Here is a 9315-nt window from a genome sequence, read left to right as displayed (position 1 = left end):
ATGCAGTTAGAGTACTGAGCATGTTTATGTCAAAACAAGGGAAGGAGCATTGGACAATAGTGAAGCGAGTTTTCAAGTATTTGCGTGGCACTTGTGATTAAGGTTTATGCTACCAAGGAATACCAAGATTGGATAGAGTTTTGGACATACATGGCTTTGTTAATGCAAACTGGATTGGAGATATGAATCAGAGAAGATCTACAAGTAGGTATGTGTTTAAACTATTTGGAGGTGCAATTAGTTGGATGAGCAAGAGATAATCTGGAGTGGCACTTTAAACTACAAAGGAAGAATACAAGGCAACCACTAGTGCAAGCAAGGAAGCAGTGTGGTTGCAAAGATTGTGTTCAATTATGGGGTTAATACAATGAGCTATAAGGATCAACTTTGACAAACAAAGTGTAATTTTCTTGGACAAGAACCCTGCTTATCATTCAAAGACAAAGAACATTGATATTCAATATCACTTTATGAGGTATATGGTTGAGGACAAAAAGGTGTTGCTGGTAAAGGTGGCCTCTTTGAAGAATGTTACAGATACATTGACGAAGTCTATGAGAACTACGATTTTTTCTTGGTGTAGAGAAATAATGGGTGTTGCAGGGTTGGACCAATGACTAAGCTCTCATGTGACCTCCTATGTGGAAAATAAAAAAGCAAGTGGGAGAATGTTTAGTGTGTGTTATATTCTTTCCATGACTAGTTGCACACGTGGGGGGGTTATAGGGGGGGTGCTAGCCCCCCCATTTATTGCGTCGGGTGCAACACGAGGGTCACAAGGTCTGGGGAAGTACCCCAGGATTTTTTTTTTGTACCCTATATTAAGTGAACATACCTACCTATGGTTCAGTGCATGGGTTTTGAACACGGTTTTGGGCATGATGATTTTCTGCCCATGGTATTTTGTAGATTTTGTCAAGGGAACTACGATTTTTTTTCTATTCCAGGGTTCATGGAATAGGGTTTATGAATGCTTTGAAATGTATATTAATGTATTGTAATATTGAAAGGAACATAATGAAAAGTTAGTCTAGTAATCTCGGTTTTGGGATCCAATGTAAAATATCTATGTATTTGATTTATATTCTCGTCATTGTTTATTTTATGTTTTTAGAATTTGTTTGTAGGTAATTTATTTATAGGGTTAAAACTTACACATCCTAGGTGATTGCTTTAGACCACAAAGGGACTTAGATTATAGACAAGTTTCTCCTTACTCTTTACTATAAGCCCTTTAGGATGTTTCAATGATGTCTTTACATCACTTTTTCTACCTCTATATAAAATGTTGTAGCCAAATACATTAGTACTCTAATGGAAGTTAATTTTGAAATAAAGGAAAATATCTCACCAAAGTTGACTCCCATAACCTAGAATTGCCACTAGAAGAGCCTTCCACTTCTTGACATGACCTATTGTATTCAATTTTTTCTTGAAAATCCACTTAAAACCACCACTCTTCCTTGCACCAGGTAATGTGACCAAATCCCATGTGTTGTAGATCTGATACCACTTGTTATAGATCTAACCCAGAAATATTATGATAATAGAAAATAACCCAAGAATAACAAGATAAAAATAGATAGAAATGCTTCTTTATTGATCAAACCATTAAGGTAGGGAAACACCATACATTCACTCCTTAAGGAAGGAGAATACTCCACAAGCCATATGCCTGTTCATACAAGAATACTTCTCTTCATATCCTCCATGTGGAGTCTCTAGCCTCTATATAGGCCTCATACATACAATACCATGGGTCATTACCATGGTTCCCTCATACCATCAACTAATACCATGGGCCCATTACATTATTAGTAACTACTTGTGGTCCCTTACATGACATGGGTTAACCACCTTATTTATTACTATGGCCCATCCCATTATTACATTATTACCTTGGGTACCTCCCTTGGTACCCCGTATTATCCCCCCTAGGTATATAACACCATGTTTCATTCTTTTTTACATGATCAATTTCATCCTTCATGGCTCTCCACTAGATTTTACTATTCGTCAAGTTGATTGCTTCTTCAACTGACCAAGGTTCATTGCTAATGGTAGATAACACAAAAGAATACCAAAATGTAGGTGTGATATACCTTTTAGGTTCTTTTCTTATTTAATTGAACCTCTTTAGAACTAGAGTTTGTTGTTCAAACTCTTCATCTGAATTAGTTGACTCATCCAAATCACTTTATTTTGGATTCAAGTTGAACGCTATTTTTTTTTTCCATTCTTCCCTTCTAGAGTCTCTTCAGCCTTAAAGTACACCTAACTTCCTTAAATATCGCATCTCGACTATAAATTATCTTCCTTTTCAATAGATACCAAAACTTATATTACCTGAAGATCATAACCTGACAATGAACTATATTCCTTTTCACCAAATCCCATAGCTTATATCCTTTCATTTCATCCTTATGGATGATGAAAATAAACCTAACTGCCTTGTTATCCAACTTTTTTATCTTCTCTTTTGGGATATGGACAAAAGATTCATATCCAGAGACTTTCAGATGTGCGAGTAATATAATTTTACCAAACCATACTTCATATGGAACTTTGTTGACTGGCGCTTATGATAGAGACCTATTTACTAAGTAACATTTGAATATTGACTGGCTCGACCCATAACTCTTGTGCTAATATTGACTATTGATCATGGTACTTACTTTTTCCATCAACATTCTATTCATTCTTTTTACAACTTCATTTTATTGAGGAGTGTATCTATTTTTTTGGTAAACTACTTCATGCTATTTGCAAAACTGCTCAACCTATTTACCATATAATAAACCTCCATTGTCACTTTTGACCGCCTTTATCTTCTTATTTGTCTGGTTCTCCACAAGAGATTTTAATTCTAAAATTTCTTTAAAACCTCTATCTTATTCTTCAGGAAATACAATCTTGTCATCTTAGAGAAATCATTAATGAAGGATACATAATATGCAGTCACCCACAAACTTCATTGGTACTAGCCCAAATACGTCACTATGAATTAGCTCTAGAATGACCTTCTCCCTTATAGGATGAGATTTGAATCTAACATGATTTTATTTACCATAAACACAATGTTCATAGTAATCAACTTCCAAATATTTACTAGGTAAACCTTTGGCCACACCTTTGCTTTACATAACTTGAAGTCCCTTCTCTCCAATGTATCCCATACTTTGACGCCACAACAAGGTTTCACTAACTAGACAATAGATTGACTTGGGTTGTTATGCCTTGATAGCATGTACAATTTCCGAATTCAAACACCTTTGATTAATACCATTTCTATATAAATTGTTTTACTTCTCGAGTATGGTATGTGCACATATATCACCTATTTAACTAAAAGATATAGTACCCCTATTAATGTTCTACTCTGACTCTCCTTTAACGCTAGTTAGACATGACCTTGAATAACTATTTTGGTTATTAAGTCATTAGACACGCCCTTTGTCATATTCTTCATATGCACAGAACCACTCCCTATGTCATGTCACATGAAAGGATTCTCTTGAGTTGATCAACCATGCCTCATGATCTTACTACGCATATGTTGAAGCTAAATACACATCTCCTCCTTCATCCAAAGAATCCCTCCCTTCAATTAGCTACTCAATAGTTCCCTTGCTCCGTTCAACAATATTCAACTTATAACCTCTTTTACAATGCCCCACTTTACCACATTTATAACTTCTTCTTGTCTACTTAGTAAGAGAATTAGATCTTCCTTTCGATTATTTTCCTTTTCCTTTGTCTACTAATCAACCTCTCACTGATTGTGATTTTTTGGTTAATCCTACCATGCTATTTCACCTCATATCCTTAGATGCCACAACATCATTAAGATTCATTGTGGTTATATTAGTCCCAATACCCACATTTATAATATCCCATGAGTTTGGAAAAGAACAAAACAATATAATACACTTTTCGTCTTTATAATAGAGATATCCACACTTGATACCTAATTGATCATAGTGTTGAACACGCTTAGGTGTTTTGTGACTAAATCACCCTCTCTCATCATTAGAAGGTACAACTTATTTTAAATAAAAAACTTATTGACCAATTATTTCAACTGGTATAAGTTTCCAAACTCATTCCATAGTTTCTTGGCAATGTCTTCCCTTGAGACATTCAACAACATTGAATCTGTATGAAAAAATGGAATTATACTCCTCTCTCTCCTTCTAATTTTCTCTTAATCCTTTGTCAACATGTCAGTCAGAGCTGTTTTGGGATGCATATTGATTCACTATTCTCAATCTATGAGGATATCCTCCATTTTAAGATTCCAAAGCTCAAAATTTTGGTTATTAAACTTCTCAATCTCAATTCATGTATTGCTAGCCATCCTTCTTTAACTGAAGTTCTATCTTAATACTCTCACTTGAAGAGGATTATCTCTAATCTAATCAAGGAAGATGTTTTGAATATATCCAAGTTCCATATCGTCAAACTCTTATAGTAGAGACATCCTTCTATAGCCAAAATGAGCTCTGGTATCAAAACCAAAATTCCAAATATAAAGTTTATTAGACATATAAACCATACTAAAAGCTCAATTAACATAAGTATTTAAAGATCATGAGATAACTTAAAGAAAAAAAAAACAATGGAACATCATAAAGATTTATACAGCACATAGATTTTACCTTAGAAACCCTTAGTTAGGAAAATTAGCCAAACTTTCATCTTCACAACTTTTATATTGTCAACCAAATGTTAAAGTCAATTACCATGGATGTTGAATTTAGTATGCACCTAAGGTTGATGCATTCATACACAACCTGATCTATATCAATTGTGAAAATTTATCATACATCACCGTTTCTCATTAGCCTTATATCATGCTCTACTTATAGGTATAGAAAAACCTAATTCAAAGAATCTCAAATTAGTATAGGTGGTTGAAGATAATTAGATAATATATCAAGAATCCCAGTATTCATAACCATTTTTTATCAGTTCTAACTATAGTCGATTCACTTTGACCACCAATTTTCCACTAGTTTAAGTCAACTATATGTGTAGCCTTGAGTGTGATCGCTTCAATTGATCCAATTTATTATCTAATCCCATTGCTGCTCAAATGCTCATTGACATTGACTAATGTAACTTCTCTCAAATTGACCATTGACCTTTTGACTCAATCATCAACTTGTCTTCCCATTGACTTAACTTTGACCATCTTGTTGCCTTGCTATGGTCTGTCGATTATTCTTAACTAGACTTGTTGAGGTCCATTCCGAGTCATCTTTCCCGACTAGACATCAACTAAGTAAACTCTAGTCGACTAAGATTACCTGCAAAAATTTCAACACCTCAAGAAAATAATGAAGTTGAGTTCTATGTTTTTTCCCTTCTTTAAAAAACAACAACAATCAAAGGTTTAAAAGTCTTGTACATATTTGGACATTCCAAGTTGTTGATTGATTGTGTGACTAATAATTGTAGAATAAAACATATATTACTAGTTGTAATCATGAATCAAGTTGTAGAGGTAAAAACTAGTTTTGATAATCTCTCTTTTACATATATTTATTCATAATTCAACTCCAAAGTTTATCGTCTATCCAAGGAAGCCTTATTGATGTAGGAGGGGTTCCTATTTGAGCAAGAATTCATAAGGGGAACTCAAATTCAATCTTTGAAATATCTCTTTATTGATAAAAGCATTTTCAAATGTTTTATCGTTATCATAGGCAAGTCACTATCATGTTACATTCTTTTTGTTAGAGCCTTAGAGTTAAAAATAATGTTACAAGAGTATTCCCTAGAGGAGTCATGCATGACTATAATAATTGGTGATAGGATTAAAAGAGAGACTATTCCAAGATAATTCAAAGACAATTTTTATTGTATACTTATTAAGGTAGTCATATATATTCTCTAAGGTAAAAAAAATTGGGCATTGGGTACAACCTGGGGAAGAAAGTCATCCTCTCTATATAGACTCACTTAAGAGCACAACAAAGTTATTCTATTCAAGAGCATAAACATGTCAATTTATGAGATTTGAACCTGGGTTAGGAGGGTAACAACTATTTTACCTAAACACCCAAGCTAAACTCAATTCACAAACACACATATGGTTTAAAACATTATTAAATATAAATACTATTTTGAATCATTAACCGGAGAATCCACAATTTTATCATTTTTGTACCAACGTTTCAAAAATAAATGAAAAATGTCAGTTTTATCATTAATAATTATTTCTCCCAATTACTTAAAATAAACTCAATTCATTATTTTTATAATTACTTATAATTACAATACTTAAAATAAACTCAATTCATTATTTTTATAATTACACATATATATATATAAATGAATACCTCGTAAATTTAAATACATATAAAAAATAAAGTAACAATTTCTACTTTTTCTTTAATATTGTATACAATACCTTGCGCACTCCTTAATTATTATCCATAATTGTCTTCATTTTCCTTTAAATACTCATGAAGAATCACAATTTATATAATCCCTGGATTCTCTCTCATCGTGTAGGCATCATACATTATCGATAGTTATCATGTAAAGTGATGTAAAATCTATCTTTTTCAATAATAATATTTGATGTTATTTCTATTTAAAAGAGGATAAATAATAATATATAAAATCCTTGGAATTTGGGATTTTCATTGTTTAGGATTTTTTCGATTCGACATGGAACTTTTCTATATAATAATTTGAGTATTTATTTTACATAAATACTAATAATATCATTAAATCTATAACTATTATTTATAATGAACAATGCATTTAATAAAAACTGAATATGTCTTTATTTTTGAAAGAATTTAACTTGTTTTTACTTAATTGATATTATTTAAGATTAAGATTTATAGCAATTTTATTTATTTATAAAAATAATTAATTTCAATAAGTTTTTAACTTAATTTAAAAAGACACTAAATTTATATATATATATATTTTTGTTTATTAGGAGATTTAAAAAAAAAGTTAACTTACCTATTTTATTTTTTAAGTTTTCTCTCCGGAAGAAAATTCATAATTTTATAACTTGAACAAAATTATATTTTGCAAATGTTTATAGGCATTCCTTTAGATTAGCCTTTTAATTGATGCTGAAAAAAATAAAACAAAAAGAAGAAAAAATAAAATTATATGCCGAGTTAATCGCTGGCAACTAAAATCCAAAACCAACTAGAGAGAAGAGATTGAGACTAAGAGAAAATGCTTAGTTACCTTTTTCTACCCTTCTTCTTATCTATGTTTCGCCATCCTCCTTGACCAAGAGTGGATGTTACGATGAATAGTTGGTTGTCTATTGTTTTTCTTGAATGCTGTTTATTTAAGTCCGAGCTCTTAGAGGAATAAGGATGTTTGGATCCTCTGACTTCCTTCTCCTTATGTATTTCTTGATCAAGATTTCCTTCTGCAACTGCATGTGCAACCTTGCTTCCACCATTCCTTCCTGATTGATTCCTTCGCTTGGTGGGGGAACTTGTGCATTTGAGTTATCCATAACCTGAAAGGCCTAACATTCCATACAACTAAAAGAACAAAAAAAACACCAATGATCATGATCAGTCGTCAAAGGTAATTGAAGAGGAATTTTCTAGTCCTATACCTGGAGGAGGAGGAGGGTGATACATGCAATTGACATGGTGCTCAAAGTGAGCAATCCAAGTTTCCATTTTTTCCAAATTTTCCATCAGCAAGTTTGTTCGACGCCATACCACTACCACCCTTTCACGAACATTGCACTCGAAGTATTGGAGTTGCTCAATTTTGGCCATGACGGCCTCATGATCCTCCCTATGGGCTCGATCGAGGGCATCTAGCGGATCAAAGATGGATTGTACCAGCTCGAGGACCTTTGTGGAGATTCTTGACTGCCTGGAAGGAGCTCGATCTGCTGACTTAACACGTCCTCGACTGTTATTACCCCGAGAGGTCGTAACACAACCCTGACCCTATCTAGGACAACCTTCACCTACACCACAACCATTACCCTGTCCATGACCACATTCGCCTGCTCCACGACCACACTAGATTGTCGTATTTAGGCAGATGCCCACCAAGGAGGCTGCAAAGGAGTTGCAACCCCCACGGGTTCTGTCAGGGTCCTATAATAATAGGATTCATAATTTTGAATTAGCTATGATTAGTCTTGTAAATATTGTACATACTTTTACTTTCTGAAAAATGTTTTCCGATATTAAAAATAAAAAATGTAAAGAGGGTAAGTCCTAAAATAAAAATCAAAGGACTAAAAGAAAAGGATAAAAAAAGAAAATAAAATATGAACCCCACCAAAAAGAGATAAAAAATATGTTTTGAAGGTGATGCAAATTCAAATGGCACTACTTTTTACTTTACTTGGAAAAATAAGATTGTGTGCGACTTGTCAAAACTACCACAATCCATGATGGTCAAATAGTTTAATCTTGATTCATTCATGCTTTAAATTTCATGTTTATAGATAGAGAATAAAGATCTAGCCAAACTGTTTAATCTTGGCAAATTAATAGTTAGGTAGAGAATAAATAATGAGCTCATCAGTTTAAGTTGAGCCATTGGAAGTTATAAGGTTAGAATGCACCCAATGACTGAAGAGAAAATTTTAGTGTAAAAAAGGGTAGGTAAAAGAGGTTTTGGAATGCACAAGGTTGCTTGCTCAAATGCACCTTCATCATGCTTGATCCTATGTTTCATGTGCAGGAGGAATGATCAAATAGAAAGGACATTCACTAATTTCATCTCATTTCATTAAACCCCTTACATATATAAATTATTAATTTCCCCTTATTACCCCTTCATTACTTTCAATTCCCTAATGTTTTTCCCCTTCCTGGTTCCAAAGGACCCTTCCCTCTTCATTTCCCCTTGTAAAAATGTCCCTACCCCTTCATTTTACTTTTCCCTTATTTCATCTCATTTTCCCTTGTAAACCCACTAAAACCCCCTTGTCCTAAGTTTAAAAGGTCGAAAGTATCGGGTCCCATTGAAAGCCCTCCTTGATACCCTTTTGACTAAACCCTTATGTTATTTTAACCTATAGTCTCGCATTTTATTAACCCATCGCATTCATTACTTCCCTTTACATTTTAATTGAAAAGCCCAACCCCACACCCTGACTCACCCCTCGCAACTCTGTTTTGTGATAGCCCTCCGATTTCCAACCTCTAGATCCAACGGCCCATAACCATATCGCACCTCCCATCGTCCGAATGTTAAAATCCCAAAAGCACGTGAGATTCGTGGTTTTGCTCGATCGCCTTTTTGTTACGTGGCAGCCCCATGTTGTATCTTGTGCTCTCAAAAAATAACACCCTC

Source organism: Pinus tabuliformis, chromosome 2_2, assembly GCF_031772625.1.
Source record: "Pinus tabuliformis cultivar Carrire ecotype Pingquan chromosome 2_2, CPIR1, whole genome shotgun sequence".
NCBI lineage: Eukaryota > Viridiplantae > Streptophyta > Pinopsida > Pinales > Pinaceae > Pinus > Pinus tabuliformis.
The sequence above is the reverse complement of the archived record's forward strand: the minus strand, read 5'-3'. Positions refer to the sequence as shown.